A 22,259-nucleotide genomic window follows, 5' to 3' on the forward strand; every position below is an offset into this window, starting at 1 on the left:
AGAGGAGGGAGAAAGTGATGGAGAGGGGCGTGAGGAGGAGAGGAGGGAGAGAGTGATGGAGAGGAGCGTGAGGAGGAGAGGAGGGAGAGAGTGATGGAGAGGGGCGTGAGGAGGAGAGGAGGGAGAGAGTGATGGAGAGGAGCGTGAGGAGGAGAGGAGGGAGAGAGTGATGGAGAGGGGCGTGAGGGATGCGGCGGAGACTGAGGCCAGGGAGGACGAGCACGCCGGACTGCATCGGTGCACATGCTGGAATGTTTGGGCTCTGTCTGGCAATCAGTCTGCTGCTGCTGCATGTTCCCACTCTTTTCTCCCCTTCCTCCTCCTCCTCCTCCTCCTCCTCCTCCTCCTCCTCCTCCTCCTCCTCCTCCTCCTCCTCCTCCTCCACACCTCTCTGATTCAGCCGGCTCGGCGCTCCGCTGCGGGAGACGCGGTGTCGGTCTCTGTGACGGGGTCTCCATGGAGACGTCCATCAGTGGGTCGCTGCGTGCTGAAGCCTTATGGTGTTTGTCGCTGTGAGTCTTTATCTGGGGGGGGGGGGGGGGGGTGAGTCGTGGCCAGGACGGCCAGGCCTCAGCGGATGGGTCAGGGAGCGGCGCTCATCACGCATGCATGCGCACGCTGCTTGTTTGTTTGGGAAAGTCAAGCTTTTCTACATGAAGGTCCGCCGTGGCGTCGGGGAGCTGCAGCTGCACAGACACAGCAGCAGCTCCACCTCTGCCCTGTTGCATCAACCTGCCTGAATCCACAGCCTCTGCAACCCCCCCCCTCCCCCTAACTATCCTCCACTTACAGCCCTTTCTCTAAATCTAGCAGCTTTTCTTCCTTTAAAACCCACATCGGCTAAACGGACATTGCTACAATTTAGGTTTTTTGACTTGTTGATATAATTTTGCAACTTGAAATCCCAGTTTTGCATTTTGAATAACAGTTCATGTGTTGTTCATGATTTCTGAATCAGATATTTACAGAAATAGAAAAACTCTTTTCCGTCTCTGTCTGACAGTAAGCTGGACTAAACCTTTCCCGCTTTTGGTCCGTTAGGCTTAAGGAAATAATTTATGTTTGCTAAATACCAAAAATAATGAGAGCAATATTTTGTTTAGATATACATTTTCAATTTAAATTCAGAAGTTTACATAAACTTTATTATTATTTTGCCTTTAAACAGTTTAGGGATGATTTAGTGGCTTTGTAAGCTTCTGATTGGAAAGCAAAGTTAATATCTTCAGTGACATCATTGCAAAACTAGACAAGGTATCAGGGTGAGCATTTTGGAGCTGAAGTCAGGGCCTTCATCTGTTCAATCAGTGATACCAAGCAGAAACACCAGGGTTATGGTGAGACATCACCGTGTCCAGGAAGGAGACGGTTTCTTGTCCCACAGATGGTTGTCTTTTGGTGAAAAAGGTGCAAATCAACCCCAGAACAAAATCTTAAGACCTTGTAAAAAAAATAGAAAAAAAAAGATGCTGCTGAAGCTGGTCTGAGTTTATCGCTATCAACAGTGAAGTGAGTCCTGTACCAACCTGGGCTGAAAAGCCACTCAGAAAGGAAGAAGCCATTACTCCAGAACTGGCCTTAATCACCATTGTTACATTTGGAGACAACACAACGCTTACAAATCTGAGAACACCCTCCCCACTACGACGCACAGGGGTGGCAGCATCATGGTGTGTGGGGACCGGTGCGCCTTGCTAAATAAATGGCATGGTGTGGAAATATGGAAGATAGATTCTCAAGACATCAACCAGGAAGCCAAAGCTTGGACCCGGTCCTCCAAATGGACACGGACCCTAAGCACACAATATTAATATTTATCTCAGTCCTGATGAATATTAGATGGCAGAGCTGAAAAGGTGTGAGTGAGGAAGCTAGCCTAGAAAACCTGACTAAGTTAGAGCGGTTCTGTCAGGAGGAATGGACCAAAACAGATTCCCACCGTTCATTTTATATGGCAATTCATACAATAGACTGTATTTCATTTATATCTAAGTACAACAGGGGTGTGTTAACTTCTCAAATTGGAATAAAGTAATAAATAATGAATTATTTCATGCATTATTTTGGCATCTAGCAGAAATAAACAGTTTGCTTATCCTAACTGATCCAAACAAGCAAACGTTTAGTCTGATTTAATTTCAGACACTGAGAAAGAAAAGTGTCTTTTTTTATGTTAAAATCTGGATTCAACTAAGCTACTTTCTCAGTGACCTGTAAAAAAAAAAGCCAGCTGGAAGTAAAAGATCTGATTTGGCTTTGTCCCGTCTGAACCCGCTTTGGTCCACATGCTGAGCAGAGATGATGATGTTTGCAGAGGATCTGATCTGGAAAGATCTGGCACATCATCAGACAGGAAGCAGAATAATCCAGACAGACTGTGGCTGTCTTTAGTTTCACTGCAGACTCACCTGGAGCCAAGCTGGGAAGCTCAACCTTAGCATCGTCTGACCAAAGCTGATGGTTCCACTCAAAGTCACGGCAGACTTTAGCAAACTCCACACTTTTGGGACAGAAATATTTTTTTTCTGGTTGGCATGTAAAGTGAAACACAACATTTATTTATACCTCTTTACATTTTTGATTTTCAATATTTATCCAAACACAAAACTTGTTTCTGATAGGAAATGACACAGTATATAATAAAGATTAGAAAACAATATAAAATGTGCTCCAATTTAAACAACAATCTATTTGTTTTTATTCCCAATCAATAGAAAACATCTTTATTTGGTATTATACCAACCAGATCTTATTACTGCAGGTTTCCACTGGTATTTTCACAATTTAGGTTGAAAGGCCTCCCTGCCATCACCCTAATGTTTAGCTCCCTCCACAGATTCTCTGTCAGATTCAAGTCAAGACTTTGACTAGGCCGCTCCAAGAGGGTAATATTAACACCAGTGAGAAGAAACGGATTTGCAAAAATCAATCCATTTCTTTAAACTTATTGATTGGGTCATTGTTCAAAGGTTGTCTGCTGCAGTTCTGCAACAGTGAGCTTTGCAGATATTTTTCTACCTCGTTAAATCTCCTGAACTGCGTATGTGTTGACATTGTCAAGCTTTTGTTGGTCAAAGTTCCAGATGTTTCAAACCTCTTATTTTTTGATTTTGAAGTTAATTTGAGTTGCAATTTTCGGACTTATGAAGACCAACATACATCTGCATTACTTGATTTATGTCTTCTCTTGTCTTTTCCATGTTGAAGACTTCCGTAAAGAAATGGCTCCCTGTACTGGGCCGTATTCATTCCCCAGATTAACATGGAGTCATGACTTACTGGCTAAAAGTTCCTAGATGATCAGTTTAAAACTGTAAAGCATATTTTACAAAAAGGGTTCAGAAACATACATTTTCTAGGAATTGTTAGGGGTGAGAAACATGTAGTAATGAAAACAATTATTTCTAAGCTTGGGATTTTTCTTCCTTAGTAAATAAATGTTCTCCATCTGAAGATGTGACATGACGCCACTGCAATGCAATTAATTAGTTTAGTATTTAATTAGTATTTTCATGTGTATTTAAACTCTATCAAAAAGTTTTTATTAACTATGTTTTACAGCATATTAAAGATTCAAAGATTTTTTATTCTCACTGCATGTTACCGTGCTGAAGTTTCTTTTTGGCCACTCTGGCTAAAAGCACACATAAAAAAAGACAAACAAACAGGCAATGAATAAGAGTTACAGTGTTTTTTTCCCCTCATCATAGCGTTTAAAATGTAAAAAAAATTAAAAAGATGAGGTTTAAAAACCTCCACTGGTGCCTTCATGTACCCACCAGGACGATTGTCTTAACTCGCAAAACTGGAGAAAATGAACACAAAGTTATATTAAATTTCAAAAGTCAAGTTAAACTAATAAAACTAATCAACTGATACAATAATTATTATAAAGATCAGTCCTAACAATGTATATCTGAAATAGAAAATAAGTGATCTGGTAGTGTTAAAGACAGAATAAATACTACAAATTAATAATTAAATGAGGCCTATTATTTGACGAGAAGCACAAAGAGAACAAAAGTTGATACTGACCTCCTGTCATTTTCTTAGTTTTGGTTAAAAAAAGAGATAAAAATAAAATATATGAGTTTGGTTATTTGAGAATTTCGTAGTTTTTGCCTATTTTGTTTGCAAATTAGAAACAAGATTCTTCTAAGCGGAGCAAAATAGGCTAAAAGTGACTTCTTTATGTCACTTCTTCACCTTTAAGGCCCTCGTTTTACTCCTCGTTTCTCCTGGTTGCTTTCCTGTACATACATCAGGATATCACAATCATTTTCATCTCTGCATGTTTGTGTTGCTTCAATGTGAAACTTTGTGTTTCGTTGCAAAATTATGAATCAAATACGATATACTGACATTGATGAAACTGTTCCTGTTTGCTCCTGTTGGCTATCGTCTCACTGTCCTCGCTGCTGGTCTGCGTCAGACTGAAATTTAAAAACGACATGTCGATGGCCCTGCCCTTCACCTTTAACGCCCAATAAACACTTATAATTACCCCTCTAATTAGAAAGATGCCCTTGCCCTGCGCTCATCCCAGGCAGTTGTGCGTTAAAGCTCTGAGCGAGGCAGACTTATCTCAATGTTTAATTTAAAACTGCACCTGTTAATTCTTGAGTGCTGCTGTTACGCTGCTTTGTTGCAATGCACCGACTTCTGCGACCCAATTAGCGGAGCGGCGAGCTGTGTCCCACTATGTGGATGGGCTTGGAGCCAGGCTGCAGCTGTTAGCTTTGTACTCAGCAATCACGCCGCTCGTCCTGGTTGTTCTGCATCACCTAAACCCAGAAAAGCTTTCAGCCGAGCCTATCAGGAAGTGCATTAAACCTGCAACACTCATCAGCAGGAAGAATAAATTCTGCCCCTGCATTTCAAAACAGCGCCCAACGAGTCTGCGTCCGCCTGAAAGCTCATGATTCAAGAAGTGTAAAAAAATAGAGTTAAGAGCTTTCCTCCTATTGCATCCTTGTGCATTGGGTTACTTTTTTTTTTTTTTTGCGAAATCACAGTTTTTCTTTCTGCTAGAGCATAATGTTGGAAGGGTAACAAGGTGAGGGATGTGGATTTTATTAGAAAAGGGGTTGATTAACATTAATAAACACAAATCCAGGCGGTGGCTTTTACAACGCGTGCAGTTCTGAGGTCAAAGCTTATCTTTTAAAAAAAGTTTAAATTTACAGTTTATTTATCTTTCATTTAATTGGTATTAGTCTGTGGTTCCACTTGCTTTAAAAGCTATTAATAAGTCTGATTAATATACAAGTCATTATAATTCTGCAGCAAGGTCTGAGAATTGCAAATGCTTCCAAAAACTGTTGGAGTTTCAGCCGCACAAACAACACGTTGTAATGGTTGCGTGGGAATATTTCTAATTGCTGTTATTGCCAAGCCCAGGATGCTTTCAGGGACTGAAACATTATTCTGCATGCAGTGCTTCAAAAGAATGATCGTAATAATAGTAGTCTGGTGTTAAAAGAGGAGCATGTGCTTGTTTAGACTTCCGTAACGAATCTGGTGAGGTAGATTTATAATTTTTATCTTTATTCTGAGGTTGACGTCAAACTATGGATTAGTGATGCGTTTATGGTCTGGAAACACAACCTGAAATGTCAAATGTGAATTAACAACACTGCATTTAAAAGCAGCAGCTGTTGTTTTTTTTATTTTTTTATTATTCCCACACACAAAGTCTCTTATGTTCATAAGTTCAATATTCATCCTAAATCTGCTTTAGGATGAATATTTTATGGATCAGTAAGAAAAACACAAACACCCATCTACTATTTCACCAAAATAAGTCTTTTTTAACCAGAGCATACAAATAAAAGCATTTAGCAATTGTTTTGAATATAAGTTTGTTGCCATTATTTACTTGCAAAAGTGTTTTGTGCATTTCGTTGTTAATTCCAGAAACTCGTGTGTTTTATTGGGATTTTATGTGATAAAGAAGCAGAAAGAGTGCACAGATGTGAGGTGGAAGGAAAATTATACTTTGTTTTTTTAATATTTAATAATCTGAAAGGTGTAGAGTAGATTTGTAAAAACCACCAATCATTGCAGTTCCACCTGCAGGTCTCTGCACATCTAGAGACGGACAATTTCCCCAAAGTTCCCCAAAGGAAAAAGTTACCTTATTCTAATAATATCTATTACTGGAAATGTTCTTTGTTCTTAGATAAAAACAACAAGAATTTTGTTTGTTCCTAGTTTTAAAAATAAAATAGAATCATTATTTAATGGCCAATGAATACATTTTCTTAAATGGAAAATTCAATTATTATAGAAATTTATGTAAATAAAAAAGCATGTAGATGTAAAAAAAAAAAGTAGACAATTACTTGTATAAAAAAGAATATTCCTTAACACTAATAGTGTCAAACTGCTAAAGCTAACATGTTTTTATCACCTTTACATTTTGAAACATTGCTTAACACTTTAACGTTTTTTGCCAAAGTCATTATTAGCCACAGTGGAGAAAGAGGAGTCACATGTTGCACCAACATTTTCTTCTATGGCAAGTTTATATTTGTGAAACATAAAAAAAGCACATACTTCAACCTAATGACAAGAAATACAGACCTAAAAATATTACTGGTTATGCAAATTCAATGCAGCTAAAATTACTGAAATGTGCAATTGTTATTTTATCTATATTTAAAAATAATACTTGGTTCTTTATCATTTTTAGGCAAAGTTATCACAAACCACTGGAAGAAGCAAAGAGCCACAGAGTCTTTGTTCTGGACAGTTTTTCTTGTACGATCTACCGTCAACCTGAAGATTTTCATTTGTTCTCCTACAAAGAGAACCTTCTAAACCATAAAAACATTGTGTCTGTTTTTACTGATGGCAACAGTAAAAACAGAACAACAGAGTATAGCCTGAATTCACTTGTAATACCAGAAATGCTACATACGAGATCCTAGAGTCAGAGCTGACAGATTTTACTCTGACCCTGATAGAAATCTCTCACACATGCTTTCTTGTGATATAAAAAAAGAAGGAGAGCGAAGGCTGCGTGAAACCCAGAAATGCTGAAGCAAGCCCTCTTCTGCACAAACAGCTGGGAGCGACAAACGCTCAGAAACACGGGGAAACCTCTCAGAGCAACCCCAAAAACTGCCATTTACAGCGCTCTGTAATGGCAGAGAGACGTTTCCATTAGGGGCTGCTTTTACCCCCCCCCTCCCCCTCCACCACCTCAGCAGGCAGGAAACCAGTCCATCAGCACGCCGACCGGCTTAAAGGCGGATCAATTGTTCATAAAGTCGACGGTGAGAACTGGATTTGGCTTGAAGTTGAGAGTTGTGGAGATGTTAACATGAAGAAGCCTCTTCATCTGGGCCCTAATGACCAGTGGAGCCACGTTTAAGGCTACCACGCGCCGGGTGGAGGCAGAGCAATGTCCGTTAATGGGAGTGCTTCAGCGTGTGATGAACACAGTGACTTTTAATCTGTAGCTCTGGGCCTCCTCTGGAGGAGGAGGAGGAGGAGGAGGAGGAGGAGGAGGAGGAGGAGGAGGTGCCTGCTCTGGTGAGAGCCGTTGTGAATAGATCAGGGCTCCTCTGTGCCTCCTGCATCCTGATGAGGAAACATGGTGGGAGAGCGTGCAGAAAGGGTCTCGAGTACTTCCTGTTTGACAAGGATGAGCCGTGAATGAAACGTGAGACGCCAAATAATCCACTTTTAGAAAAGACTAATAAGGCTGTTCTGCTGTTTTCTAAAAATAAGCACATATTGTAACACGGCTGCAATAGCTACAATAACCGTTTGGCTGTTTGTCAAAAAGCAACGAGACCCGATTACGGCGCTTAAGAAATAAGAAATCTTTCCTAAATAATAGTTGATCACAGAATTAGAGACTCCAGACAGGATCAGATGAGCAAACTTTACAGTGAGATGTCAAAAACTCATGAATTTACTTCCTGGCCTCCGTCTGTGCTTCACAGTGAAGTAAATTATAAATCAAATAAATAATGATGTTGGAGTATCTGGAAGAATTCAGAGGCACTGGTTGTTCAAATCAAAGATATATTATCATCATTATTGTTACTGTATTATAATAAAATGTGTCAGACATGATTTGTTCAACAAAAAGCAGAAATATTAACTATTAATCAAGTGTTACATGATGTAAACATTGGCATGACGTATGCAAGATGTTTTAAATGAACTCAACAAAGAAACAAGTTTCTTGAGTTTTAATACTTTATCTCTTTTCTTTTGATTTATTCTGAGTAGATAGTAACAAATAAGCTTCATTATTAGACCAGAATAACAAAAATAAAATGGAAATAAACACACAAATAAGCAATTAAACAGATAAATGGAAACAATTGAATTAATCATATAACTAAAAACATGTTAAATAGAGTGATAAATGAAATCATAAGCCTAAAATTATGTAAATGATGAAAATATGTTATCAAATAACAATAAGCAAAGTAATACTATTTTATAATCTAAATACATTTTTACTTGGACTTAATTCATAATCCAATTGAACAAATATGACTGCTTTATTACATAATAACTAAATACATAATTCATAGATAATATTAATACATAAATAAGAAAAACAGCTGATAATAATACAACATTTATTTCTCAAGTAAGTAAATAGAGCATTTAGTATTTAGATATAAACTGATAAAGTGGGAAACAAAATGAAACTAATAGAATAAATCAAACTGAGAACTAAATGCATGAAACTTTATGAAGTTAGTTATTTCATAAACTGAAATATATAACTTGGACTTTAAATAAACAAATACAGAACCTGTTAAAAACTAAAGTAAATGAATAAATAAATGCAATTGTGTTTTATTAGTATTTTATTTATGGCTAAATGTCTCTCATCTGCCCCCCCCCCCCCCAAAAAAAAAAAACAAACACTTTTAATTATACGAAGAAACAAAACTTTTGTAGCTGTTATTTATCAAACAGATAAGCAGAAATACTGATAATATTAAACCATACAGTCTTCTGACTAAATTAATATTGCGGTGTGAGTTTTTTTGTTCTTGTTCTTGTCATAAAATCATGAATGTGGTTCTGCTGACGGCTGGTTCTGACCCAGCATCCCTAAACGACGCAGCCAGGACGTCATTTGTTCAGGACACAGTCAGATGAGGCTCAGAGAGGTGAGAGGAAGCGTTTAGAGTGAATTAATTTATGGTTAATTCTGTGCTCTTCACATGGAGCGATAAGACTTCATATCAGCCATGAGTATAGCAGTAAAACTCACAGAGCAGCGCCGCGGACGCAGAGATCCTCTATGCAGATGTTTATCTCACTTTCAGCGCGCTCCAGGCTCATTTCGTCAGCAAAAGGAAAGAATCGTGCTTGGAATGCTTCACCTCCGCCCCTTTCACTTGCATCACATCCTTCCTGCCTCATAATGATATCAGCCATCAGCCGCACATTGATTCCAAACATCACGTTAGGCAAAAATGTTCCTATCAACCTGTAATTGTGGATCAAATTACAGCGTGCCATATTAGGGGGAGAACAAAAATCAATGGCTGTGTTTTTACCTGAATCTTTGCTGTAACACATGGCTGGCCTTAAGAGTCATTGATTCACCTGTGCTAACATCTCAGGTGATTATTTCAGTCATCGGGGGGGCTTCAGTTCCTGGGAGCCAGACGTGAATCAGGTGGAAAAGCAAAGCAGCACTGAGGCTCTTTGTTCTGCTCTTAGTCACAGAACTGACTGTCAGTGTTGGTGAGCCGTGATGTCACGACTTCATTCATCAGCAAGGCTGGATCTCCTCCTGCTCTCCTCCTGATCTCCTCAGGATCTCCTCCTGATCTCCTCCTGATCTCCTCCTGCTCTCCTCCTGCTCTCCTCCTGATCTCCTCCTGCTCTACTCCATCTCTCCTCCGTCTCTCCTCCCGCTCTCCTCCTGATCTCCTCCATCTATCCTCCTGCTCTCCTCCATCTATCCTCCTGCTCTCCTCCTGATCTCCTCCTGCTCTCCTCCTGCTCTCCTCCCACTCTCCTCCGTCTCTCCTCCATCTCTCCTCCCACTCTCCTCCGTCTCTCCTCCATCTCTCCTCCATATCTCCTCCATCTCTCCTCCATCTCTCCTCCATATCTCCTCCGGCTCTCCTCCATCTCTCCTCCATATCTCCTCCGGATCTCCTCCATCTCTCCTCCATCTCTCCTCCATATCTCCTCCGGATCTCCTCCATCTCTCCTCCATATCTCCTCCGGATCTCCTCCATCTCTCCTCCATCTCTCCTCCATCTCTCCTCCATCTCTCCTCCGTCTCTCCTCCATCTCTCCTCCTGCTCTCCTCAGGCTCTCCTCCATCTCTCCTCCATCTCTCCTCCCGCTCTCCTCCATCTCTCCTCCATCTCTCCTCCCGCTCTCCTCCATCTCTCCTCCATCTCTCCTCCTGCTCCCCTCCTGCTCTCTTCCGTCTCTCCTCAGGCTCTCCTCCATCTCTCCTCCATCTCTCCTCCGTCTCTCCTCCATATCTCCTCCGTCTCTCCTCCATCTCTCCTCCATCTCTCCTCCGTCTCTCCTCCATCTCTCCTCCGTCTCTCCTCCATATCTCCTCCATATCTCCTCCGGCTCTCCTCCGTCTCTCCTCCTGCTCTCCTCCTGCTCTCCTCCATCTCTCCTCCATCTCTCCTCCGGCTCTCCTCCCGCTCTCCTCCATCTCTCCTCCATCTCTCCTCCATATCTCCTCCGGATCTCCTCCATCTCTCCTCCATCTCTCCTCCATCTCTCCTCCGGCTCTCCTCCGTCTCTCCTCCATCTCTCCTCCATCTCTCCTCCGTCTCTCCTCCATATCTCCTCCGTCTCTCCTCCATCTCTCCTCCATCTCTCCTCCGTCTCTCCTCCATCTCTCCTCCGTCTCTCCTCCATATCTCCTCCATATCTCCTCCGGATCTCCTCCATCTCTCCTCCGGCTCTCCTCCGTCTCTCCTCCTGCTCTCCTCCTGCTCTCCTCCGTCTCTCCTCCGTCTCTCCTCCGTCTCTCCTCCATCTCTCCTCCTGCTCTCCTCCCGCTCTCCTCAGGCTCTCCTCCATCTCTCCTCCATCTCTCCTCCTGCTCTCCTCCTGCTCTCCTCAGGCTCTCCTCCGTCTCTCCTCCATCTCTCCTCCCGCTCTCCTCCATCTCTCCTCCATCTCTCCTCCATATCTCCTCCGGATCTCCTCCATCTCTCCTCCATCTCTCCTCCATCTCTCCTCCGGCTCTCCTCCATCTCTCCTCCATCTCTCCTCCATCTCTCCTCCGGCTCTCCTCCCGCTCTCCTCCATCTCTCCTCCATCTCTCCTCCATATCTCCTCCGGATCTCCTCCATCTCTCCTCCATCTCTCCTCCATCTCTCCTCCGGCTCTCCTCCGTCTCTCCTCCATCTCTCCTCCATCTCTCCTCCGTCTCTCCTCCATATCTCCTCCGTCTCTCCTCCATCTCTCCTCCATCTCTCCTCCGTCTCTCCTCCATCTCTCCTCCGTCTCTCCTCCATATCTCCTCCATATCTCCTCCGGATCTCCTCCATCTCTCCTCCTGCTCTCCTCCTGCTCTCCTCCGTCTCTCCTCCGTCTCTCCTCCGTCTCTCCTCCATCTCTCCTCCTGCTCTCCTCCCGCTCTCCTCAGGCTCTCCTCCATCTCTCCTCCATCTCTCCTCCTGCTCTCCTCCTGCTCTCCTCAGGCTCTCCTCCGTCTCTCCTCCGTCTCTCCTCCGTCTCTCCTCCATCTCTCCTCCCGCTCTCCTCCATCTCTCCTCCATCTCTCCTCCTGCTCCCCTCCTGCTCTCTTCCGTCTCTCCTCCCGCTCTCCTCCATCTCTCCTCCATCTCTCCTCCGGCTCTCCTCCGTCTCTCCTCCATCTCTCCTCCGGCTCTCCTCCGTCTCTCCTCCATCTCTCCTCCCGCTCTCCTCCTTCTCTCCTCCTTCTCTCCTCCGGCTCTCCTCCATCTCTCCTCTGTCTCTCCTCCATATCTCCTCCGGATCTCCTCCATCTCTCCTCCATCTCTCCTCCATATCTCCTCCATCTCTCCTCCGGCTCTCCTCTGTGTCTCCTCCATCTCTCCTCCATCTCTCCTCCGTCTCTCCTCCATATCTCCTCCGTCTCTCCTCCGTCTCTCCTCCATCTCTCCTCCGTCTCTCCTCCATATCTCCTCCATATCTCCTCCGGATCTCCTCCATCTCTCCTCCGTCTCTCCTCCATATCTCCTCCATATCTCCTCCGGATCTCCTCCATCTCTTCTCCGGCTCTCCTCCGTCTCTCCTCCTGCTCTCCTCCTGCTCTCCTCCGTCTCTCCTCCGTCTCTCCTCCGTCTCTCCTCCATCTCTCCTCCTGCTCTCCTCCTGCTCTCCTCAGGCTCTCCTCCATCTCTCCTCCATCTCTCCTCCATCTCTCCTCCGGCTCTCCTCTGTCTCTCCTCCATCTCTCCTCCGTCTCTCCTCCGTCTCTCCTCCATCTCTCCTCCATCTCTCCTCCATATCTCCTCCATATCTCCTCCGGATCTCCTCCATCTCTCCTCCGGCTCTCCTCCGTCTCTCCTCCTGCTCTCCTCCTGCTCTCCTCCGTCTCTCCTCCGTCTCTCCTCCGTCTCTCCTCCGTCTCTCCTCCATCTCTCCTCCTGCTCTCCTCCCGCTCTCCTCAGGCTCTCCTCCATCTCTCCTCCTGCTCTCCTCCGTCTCTCCTCCATCTCTCCTCCCGCTCTCCTCCATCTCTCCTCCATCTCTCCTCCATCTCTCCTCCTGCTCCCCTCCTGCTCTCTTCCGTCTCTCCTCCCGCTCTCCTCCATCTCTCCTCCATCTCTCCTCCATATCTCCTCCGGATCTCCTCCATCTCTCCTCCATCTCTCCTCCATCTCTCCTCCGGCTCTCCTCCATCTCTCCTCCATCTCTCCTCCATCTCTCCTCCGGCTCTCCTCCCGCTCTCCTCCATCTCTCCTCCATCTCTCCTCCATCTCTCCTCCGTCTCTCCTCCATCTCTCCTCCGTCTCTCCTCCATATCTCCTCCATATCTCCTCCGGATCTCCTCCATCTCTCCTCCGGCTCTCCTCCGTCTCTCCTCCTGCTCTCCTCCTGCTCTCCTCCGTCTCTCCTCCGTCTCTCCTCCGTCTCTCCTCCGTCTCTCCTCCATCTCTCCTCCTGCTCTCCTCCCGCTCTCCTCAGGCTCTCCTCCTGCTCTCCTCCTGCTCTCCTCCGTCTCTCCTCCGTCTCTCCTCCGTCTCTCCTCCATCTCTCCTCCTGCTCTCCTCCCGCTCTCCTCAGGCTCTCCTCCGTCTCTCCTCCGTCTCTCCTCCGTCTCTCCTCCATCTCTCCTCCATCTCTCCTCCTGCTCCCCTCCTGCTCTCTTCCGTCTCTCCTCCCGCTCTCCTCCATCTCTCCTCCATCTCTCCTCCGGCTCTCCTCCGTCTCTCCTCCATCTCTCCTCCGGCTCTCCTCCGTCTCTCCTCCATCTCTCCTCCCGCTCTCCTCCTTCTCTCCTCCTTCTCTCCTCCGGCTCTCCTCCATCTCTCCTCCATCTCTCCTCCATATCTCCTCCGGATCTCCTCCATCTCTCCTCCATCTCTCCTCCATATCTCCTCCATCTCTCCTCCGGCTCTCCTCTGTCTCTCCTCCATCTCTCCTCCATCTCTCCTCCGTCTCTCCTCCATATCTCCTCCGTCTCTCCTCCATCTCTCCTCCATCTCTCCTCCGGCTCTCCTCTGTCTCTCCTCCATCTCTCCTCCATCTCTCCTCCGTCTCTCCTCCATATCTCCTCCGTCTCTCCTCCATCTCTCCTCCATCTCTCCTCCGTCTCTCCTCCATCTCTCCTCCGTCTCTCCTCCATATCTCCTCCATATCTCCTCCGGATCTCCTCCATCTCTCCTCCGTCTCTCCTCCATATCTCCTCCATATCTCCTCCGGATCTCCTCCATCTCTCCTCCGGCTCTCCTCCGTCTCTCCTCCTGCTCTCCTCCTGCTCTCCTCCGTCTCTCCTCCGTCTCTCCTCCGTCTCTCCTCCATCTCTCCTCCTGCTCTCCTCCCGCTCTCCTCAGGCTCTCCTCCATCTCTCCTCCATCTCTCCTCCTGCTCTCCTCCTGCTCTCCTCAGGCTCTCCTCCGTCTCTCCTCCCGCTCTCCTCCATCTCTCCTCCGGCTCTCCTCTGTCTCTCCTCCCGCTCTCCTCCATCTCTCCTCCCGCTCTCCTCCATCTCTCCTCCATCTCTCCTCCGGCTCTCCTCCGTCTCTCCTCCATCTCTCCTCCATCTCTCCTCCATCTCTCCTCCTGCTCCCCTCCTGCTCTCTTCCGTCTCTCCTCCCGCTCTCCTCCATCTCTCCTCCATCTCTCCTCCATCTCTCCTCCTGCTCTCCTCCTGCTCTCCTCAGGCTCTCCTCCGTCTCTCCTCCCGCTCTCCTCCATCTCTCCTCCATCTCTCCTCCGGCTCTCCTCCCGCTCTCCTCCGTCTCTCCTCCATCTCTCCTCCTGCTCTCCTCCCGCTCTCCTCAGGCTCTCCTCCATCTCTCCTCCATCTCTCCTCCTGCTCTCCTCCTGCTCTCCTCAGGCTCTCCTCCGTCTCTCCTCCCGCTCTCCTCCATCTCTCCTCCATCTCTCCTCCATCTCTCCTCCTGCTCCCCTCCTGCTCTCTTCCGTCTCTCCTCCCGCTCTCCTCCATCTCTCCTCCGCTCTCCTCCATCTCTCCTCCGCTCTCCTCCGGCTCCTTTTCCTTTGCTTCTTACCGAGGAGGAGGAGGCTGAGAGGAGCAGGGCTTCCTGCATCACGGCCACCTTCTGTCCTCCATGATCATTAAACAGAGAAAAGCCCTTTGCGTGACTCTTCAGAGTAAACCTCCCCCCCCTCCACCTCCTCTTTTTAACAAACAGTTTTCCATTAAATCTTCTCTCTCCTGAAGACGAGTTCCCCCTTTCATTTTTTAAAAGCCCAGCGGTCTTTGATCCTGAAGTCAGTCTTTCCTGGCAGTTCCTCACAGGCCTTAAATGTGTGGAGGTGCCTGTGAGGAGCGCAGCTTTCAGCTTTCAGCTTTCAGCTTTAAGCTTTCAGCGTGTGAGGCTACCCTGGGACGAGGCGCAGAGCGAAGGATGAAATGAGGCCAGGTGAACGGACCGGGCTCAGAACCGGTGCTGCTGGGTCTGTGGCCGGTCCGGATGGGATTATAACGGCTGATTAAAGCCAAACAGTCTCCATGGCAGGATTACAGCTTCACGCGACTGTTGACCTAAACAATGTACATGTGCTAAATGTGGCTCGCTTTATTTCTGCTGAGGCCTCTGCAGATTGTAAATTTTCTGCAAAAACAAAACTACAAATAAATAAATTGTTCTTGAAATGAATGTGTTTGTCCTGGATTTGGGCATCTAAAGATCTGCCAGTGGAGTGAGATCTTTGCACTTAGAATCAGAACAAGTCATCTCATCACCTTATTTCAAGTGCATTAATCTAATTATCTTATTTAGGGGTCACAATACTCCTTCCCTTGGCCAATCATCTTACTTACCTGCCCAAATCCAGCAGAAATACACGCATTTCAAGAACATTTGACTTATTTTTAAGTTCTGTTTTTGCAGTGTATAGACTACAAGGGAAAGCCTGTTGTCATTTTTGGTGTTTTGAAAAAAATCCTAACCAACCAACATTGTGTGGGATCAGATTAATGCTGATTTATTATTCCAAATATGCCTCATCTTTATGAGCTGTGCAGCGAGGAAATAAAGCAGCTTCACCTCATTCTGGGAATGTGTGGGAAAAAATATGAACATCATGTGAAAGCCTGCAATGCAACTCATTAATTCATTCACGATTAATTAAGTTACATCAGATGTGGCTAAATAATAAACAGACTGAATTTAAAATGACACTTCTTTAGTCATACTGACCACTTAACGTGTTTTACACTACAGCCACATTTACATAAAAAGCAGCAGGCAACTAGGGGTTAAATGCCTCACTCACATTGACATGTGCCAAGTTGGAATCAAACCCACAACCGTCCAATTACAAGGCAGCTTGTGCCATCATCACAGCCACATCATGCAGTTGCTAATCTAAATGGATTTCCTTTTAAGAACGATAACTACCAGCTTTCAACATATTTACTCCTAGACTTGCTGTTCATTATTTATCTACATATAAAGCCGGGGTGACGTCACACTGTGTGCATGCATGACAACCAGTGTCAGTAAAGAAGGCTAGTACTAATTAAACATGAAGACTAAACGAGCTGAAATAAACGCTGCTGTTAGCATTTTACCACAGCGATCATTAAGCTTAGCACGGTTAGCTCTGACTGTAAACGTCATAAACGTCTTTTCCTGGGTTAGTCACTTCCTTAGTCTTAGAATACGTTCACACTGCAGGGAAATGTGACCCATATCTAACCTTTTTCACGGCAATATGGACGGCCTAATTTAGCCCCCCCCCCCCTAAAAAAACCAAAACAAAACATTTTTATTTGTGTCACTTCCATATGTAGTGCAAATTCGGCTACGAATCGGATATTTTTCAAAGTGTCCGCAGTCTGAACTGTCATGTTGAATTTCTCTGTCTTCCATGTCTCTCTCCTGGCTCTCACTGCATTCACTGCAGCAGCTAGCGCTCCATCAGAGACCATTATAGCTGCGCTCCTTTAGCTTAATACATCTGGCTGTGATGTGGTCTTAATGTCGTCACATTGCAGCTCCTATTGCGCAATAGCTTTCTATTAATAAGAAGGAGAGATGCTGGTTGGTATCTGAGTTTGTTTTTTTTAACAAAACTTTATTGAACACTAGTCTTAGTGGAAGGACTTCAGAACCAGGTCCATGTTCTCTAGGTTCTTAGTCTTACACTGCAAAAACAGAACTAAAAGTAAGGGAAATTTTCTTGAAATGAGTGTATTTTTCCTTGATTTGAGCAGGTAAATAAGACTATTTGCCAATGGAATAAGATTTTTGCACTAAAAATAGGAACAATTCATCTCCATTGTCTTATTTCAAGTGCAGGATAACTAATTATGTTATTTTAGAGATGAATTGTTCCTATTTTAAGTGCAAAAATCTCATTCTATTGGCAAATAGTCTTATCTACCTGCTCAAATCAAGGAAAAATACACTCATTTCAAGAAAATTTTACTTATTTTTAGTTCCATTTTTGCAGTGTAGTGGGGACTTCAGAACCGGGTCCATGTTCTCTACGTTCTTAGTCTTAGTGGAAGGACTTCAGAACCAGGTCCATGTTCTCTACGTTCTTAGTCTTAGTGAGGACTTCAGAACCGGGTCCATGTTCTCTACGTTCTTAGTCTTAGTGGGGACTTCAGAACCGGGTCCATGTTCTCTACGTTCTTAGTCTTAGTGGAAGGACTTCAGAACCAGGTCCATGTTCTCTACGTTCTTAGTCTTAGTGAGGACTTCAGAACCGGGTCTCCTGATCAGTGGTTCCTAGCTGAAGCAGCTGAAGCTGTGAGCTAACTCTGGATCTCTCCTCTATTGGTCCAGAAATGATTCCTTAAAACAACCATCAGCACTTTGAGTCTTTCTTTCTGATAAGCTCAGTTCTAGAATGATCCGACACATGGAGAAAGGTTCTAGTGCAGTGCAGCAGCCAGCGGCATGTAGAAGAATCTCATGGATGTCAGGAAACAGCTTCAGCTCTTAAGTTTCTTAGTGTCTCAGCTGTTTCTGTGCAAAGGACAGCAAACGTCTCACTTTTACAGACACACTGAAAAGTTCCAGCTGCAAATCTCCAGAAGTTTCTAACGACACAATAACAACACTAAGCATTATGTATTATGGTTATTTTTTGTTATTGTCATTAAAAAGATTTTATTTGTCAAATGTTTTATCATGCTTTTCTTCTCAATAAGCAACATTTAAGAACAAAATCAGGAAATACTGTGTATTTTTTTAGTTTTATATATTCTGGTGAAATTGTTTTAGTATTTATATAAAGTATCTGCAGTTAGAAAAGTCAAGTATATTTAACAATTAGCCTGCTCATTAAAGATCTGCTGGGATGTCTACTCTCTTCTTTAAAGGGGTTTAAAATGAGGCAGAATTTGTTCTTTAAATTTCTATATTACTATATAGCAACTAAAAAAAGCAGTATATTTGTATTAATATTATGGCTTGGTGAAAAACTGGAACATGTTTGAGTAAATCGTATTTTGGGCACATTGGCCATGAAGTTTTTGCTCGTCAGTAACGTATCAAATGTTTAAACATTGAGAAATGATCATGTTTTCTGAAAAACTGCCCAGATTTCTCAGTGAAATATATCTGAACCACTTTCTGAATCAATGCCCCCCCCCTAAAACAAAGAACCAAAGAACCAAGCAGCTGTAATCAGCATCGGTTGGTTTCTAATGAGAGCTGAGGACCTGAGATGTTCTGTGTGCTGCACACTGAGTGGAGGATGAAACGCAGCAACTGCTACGCTTTGTCGCAGTCGCAGTTGTTTAAGCTCTGACTGTTGATATCAGCAACATTATTTTTTTTCTCTTAACCCGGTGCTGCTGATTGCAGATCAGCACGCTTCATTCTGCAGCATTTGGATCAGCAAACACGCGTTCTATCAACGTTCCTGCGTTGAGGAGCGGTTCTGTGAAAACGGCGTGTTTAGCTGGAAGTCAGGGATTACTTATTAAATATAATTGAATAGAAAAACGGCCTCAGCTGCATTTGTTTAATATCATTTGATTATGTCACGGCTGAGTTTGCAGCAGACAATTATTGCCTAACATGGGAAACCTGGAAACTAGTCAGGATGGCCACTTTAAAAGGTTAAAAGAAAGAATGGAAGCAGCTTGGAAGTAAAAGCTTAAGGAATAAGGGATTAATTGACTTCTTTTGCGCGTTACTGCAAATGCTGCTCTGCAAAGACTGGAGGTCAGTCCTCTGGTAAATTCCTCATATTACGTCAAATGTCTAATGACTTTCTGATGGCTCTGCTTTCTTATCGGCGGCATTAAAACGTGTCAATTTTTACACCAAAATGCAAACTTTTGTACTTGCAGCGTCTGCCGCCTCCATACGTCCATCTGGTGACAGGCTGAAGTTTCTCGCTGTGGTTTGTTGGGATTGGCTAATCGTGGGTTCCACTTCTCTTTCACTATTTAAAATGAGCTAATCAACTCGTCATCTGGCGTTAATTGGCGTGGCAAGGCATCAGCGTGACAGGGCTTTAATGAAATTACTGAATTATAGGCTTTAATCCCTTCATTGTTGTTAGAAAAAGATTAAGACTGATGTGGAAAAATGTGTCTGGTCATTTGAATTTAGGTACCCTGTACTTTTAAGTAAGCTAATCTAAAGGCTACAAAATAAAATGTTAGTTAGAAAAATATATATCTGTTACTTTAGGGACCTTTTCAGCTGGGTTTGTTAAACATTTGGACAAATAAAGTCTGAACAGTGTGGGCTGCAGGCTCTGGTGCCGGTAAGTAAACCTGGTGCAGCTAACGGCCGTCTGAAGGCACCAGATCAGCATTTAGAGTCCGTCTGAGCAGAAATGTGATTGCATGACCGAACACCTGAAAGCTCCGGCTGGGCAGGAACAGCATTTATGGGGGAAGCAGCCGAGTCTGCAGGCCTGGCTCGCTTTCAAGGAACACAGAACCTGCTGCCCCCGTCTAGCACCGGCCACAGTGACCTTTATGGACTACTCTATCACTCAGACTTTACTGCCAGAGACACGAGGGACGTTTGGAATGACGTAACCGCTGGTGAAAGACGAGGATTAGAAAGGAAGCTCCATAAAAATGTCAAACAGCGGGACGTGTCCCCAGAGAAGCGACCCCCTGGCAGCGCCTCCAGGTGCTGAGGCAGTGGGATCCTGTGTTTTTTTCTTTTTTTGTGGTCGTTCACACTGAAGCCAAAGGCAGAAGCAATGAAAGCAGGAAGACAGGCGGTGACTGTGGGTCCGTCCTCCTGCGCTCTTTATCACCCCTCCGTAACTCACCGCCTGTTGCAAGCAATTAGACTCCAAGCGTTGCACAAGACACGCTCCGCAAATTCTCTGGGATTGATTCCGAATCGTTTTTTATTACCATTTGTAGTTTGGACTGTTAGTGCCAGTATCGATGCCGTTGAGATAAAAGGAGGCAATTTGCCTCAGAATAGTATTTTGCTCTGTGTTTTTAAGGCTCTGAAGCAGCAGATATGGGGGTGGTAAAAGTCCGCCAGATAGCAAAACACTCAATTGCTCTCAAGGGAATGTGGTCATTGAATTTAGTTCAGACTGAAAGAATCAGATGCTGTCGTCAGTCTGCGCGTATGATATTCATCTTCCTCGACGTCGGCTCAGGCTATCTGAATTTTAATCAAATGCAAATTGAATAGATTGATCGAATAAAGTGACCCAATCAGCAGCTACCGTGACACACGCTCCCTGATAAAGGGCCAGCAGCTGTGGCACGGTTCAGAAAGACGCTTTCCGCGTCTCTTTTGGGCCGTTGCCTCCCGGTGGCACGGATTGAGGCGTTTGACGGCAGACTTTCCTCCTGAAGTCTTAAAGCTTCACGAGTTCACGCCCCGGCTGGAGAGGCGGCGCCTCAATCAGAGAAGGTGGAGGCTCTCTTCCCGCTGCACGCCTCGCACATGATGAGCTTCCTCGTCTTTTCTGTTTTGTTCTTCAGGCTGCATGAGCTGCCATCTTGGTGTGTGCCAACTCATTATTGATGTGCCTCCATGCTGATGTGCAGACAGGAAGCTGGAGACGAGGACTTAGTGCCCGTCTGCCCCGCTCGCTGCATGTTTGACTGTCTCCCATCTGATAGCTTGTGGAACTTTTCATTCATGCAACTTCCATCTGCTGAGTCCAGTTAGGGCCGCTGTGCTGTGGGGAACAAAGCAATCTCTGTTTCATCCCCCTGCCAATTAGTTTTAACAGATTTTATCTTTGCTAGCATAAATATGAGGGAACTGGTTTCTACGTATTGGACATTTTCAGCTGGGTTAAATGACTCCATATCTTAGATCAACACAAAGTCTCATCATTTATCAAAAGCCAGTCTTAAGGATAAAGTTTTTCCCTTTTCTGTTTATTTCTCTGGATCTAACATTAAAATAATTCAACGTTTCAGTGGAAAACGACTAAAAGAACCAAGATTTAAACTTAGCATTTATTTACTCTCTAATGTCAGCTTTCTACTGATGATTTACGCCACAGAAACGTGAAGAAGCCGTTTGCTTTCAGAGCTGCCTTAGTTACTCAAGCACAGATTCAACTTAAATCTGATCTTTCTGCCGCGGTGCGTTACTCTGCTGCAGGTAGCATCAGGAGATTGCTGCACTGTGGTCCTTAAGCGCCGGACATGATGCTAAAGGGCCTAAAGTGTACTCTGAGAGTATTCCAGTGTGTTACTGAACCTGGGCAGAAACAGGAAGCCTCTGAGCTGCTGCTGGTCCTGCAGACATCATAGGTGGAGAAAAGTTTATTTATCTGCTGTTGGCCGAGCAAATTCTTTTCACCTAAACCATTTATCTCACCTTCTGGTCATGATGCTGGGGTGTTTATGTTAATTAGTTAATTAGTTAAAGGTTTGTGTTCCTCCTGTGTCGCGTCGTCTGTTTTTGATCCCTGTTCCTACGCTGTTTACTTCCTGAGCTGGCTTCATTAAAATATTGTTATTTTCAGCCGTCGTCTTGTTGCCGCTTTGGTCCTTCAGCCCAAACCATGACACTTCTTACTCTTCTGAGTCTGGTTTTTGCTTTTTAAATCCTGCATCACCGTTATATAAATCTGCTTAAAGCTGAAAGGTCGACCTCCTCCGTTTACAAGTCAGCTGATGCTGTGATTAGCTCCCTTAGCAAGTCAGCGGTGTAACAATGCAGGTGGACTTCTACACCCTCGCTGCATCAGTGCTTTCATGAAACACATGGAGATGACCAAAGGTGCCTTAATCCTGCCGCTGTGAAGAGATTTCTGCCCACACAACAAATTTCCCTGATATTTTCTCTTTTTTTGGAACATTTTCTGTAAACCTGAATGATGGGTGATTGAAACCTTCGTAGATCAGCAGTTTCTGAAACACCCAGATCAGCCTGCTTAGCACCAAAGCCACGCTGCTTCCCATTCTGATGGTTGATTTAAACTTTAGCAAGTTGTCTTTCCTCTTTTCCAGATGTGTACGCGTGCAACAATGTGCTGCCATGTGATTGGAGATCACAGTCATAGACACAGTTGTTGGTCATGAAAGAAAATCCCACCATAGAATAAGCTGAAACTGACAAAAGTAATAATAAATAAAAACCTACTGAAAATTAACAAATGCAAATCAGTGCTTTTGAATTGTGGTTGAACACAAT

General features: G+C 44.6%; 1 protein-coding gene across 4 annotated transcripts in view; it reads left to right on the plus strand.

Annotated features, from left to right (window-relative positions):
- The window catches only part of lrrc4ba (leucine rich repeat containing 4Ba), a 72,188-nt gene that overhangs the window by 22,460 nt on the left and 27,469 nt on the right, over positions 1-22,259 (plus strand). Inside the window, exon 1 of one of the 4 annotated variants that reach the window (XM_036148141.1) lies at positions 491-512. The exons of the other annotated variants lie outside the window; for them this stretch is intronic. The gene's annotated coding sequence lies outside the window, so the exon portion shown is untranslated. Of the gene's footprint in view, positions 1-490; positions 513-22,259 lie in introns of those variants that run through there. 4 annotated transcript variants of the gene reach the window in all.

Source organism: Fundulus heteroclitus, chromosome 16 (assembly GCF_011125445.2).
Source record: "Fundulus heteroclitus isolate FHET01 chromosome 16, MU-UCD_Fhet_4.1, whole genome shotgun sequence".
NCBI classification, from domain to species: Eukaryota; Metazoa; Chordata; class Actinopteri; order Cyprinodontiformes; family Fundulidae; genus Fundulus; species Fundulus heteroclitus.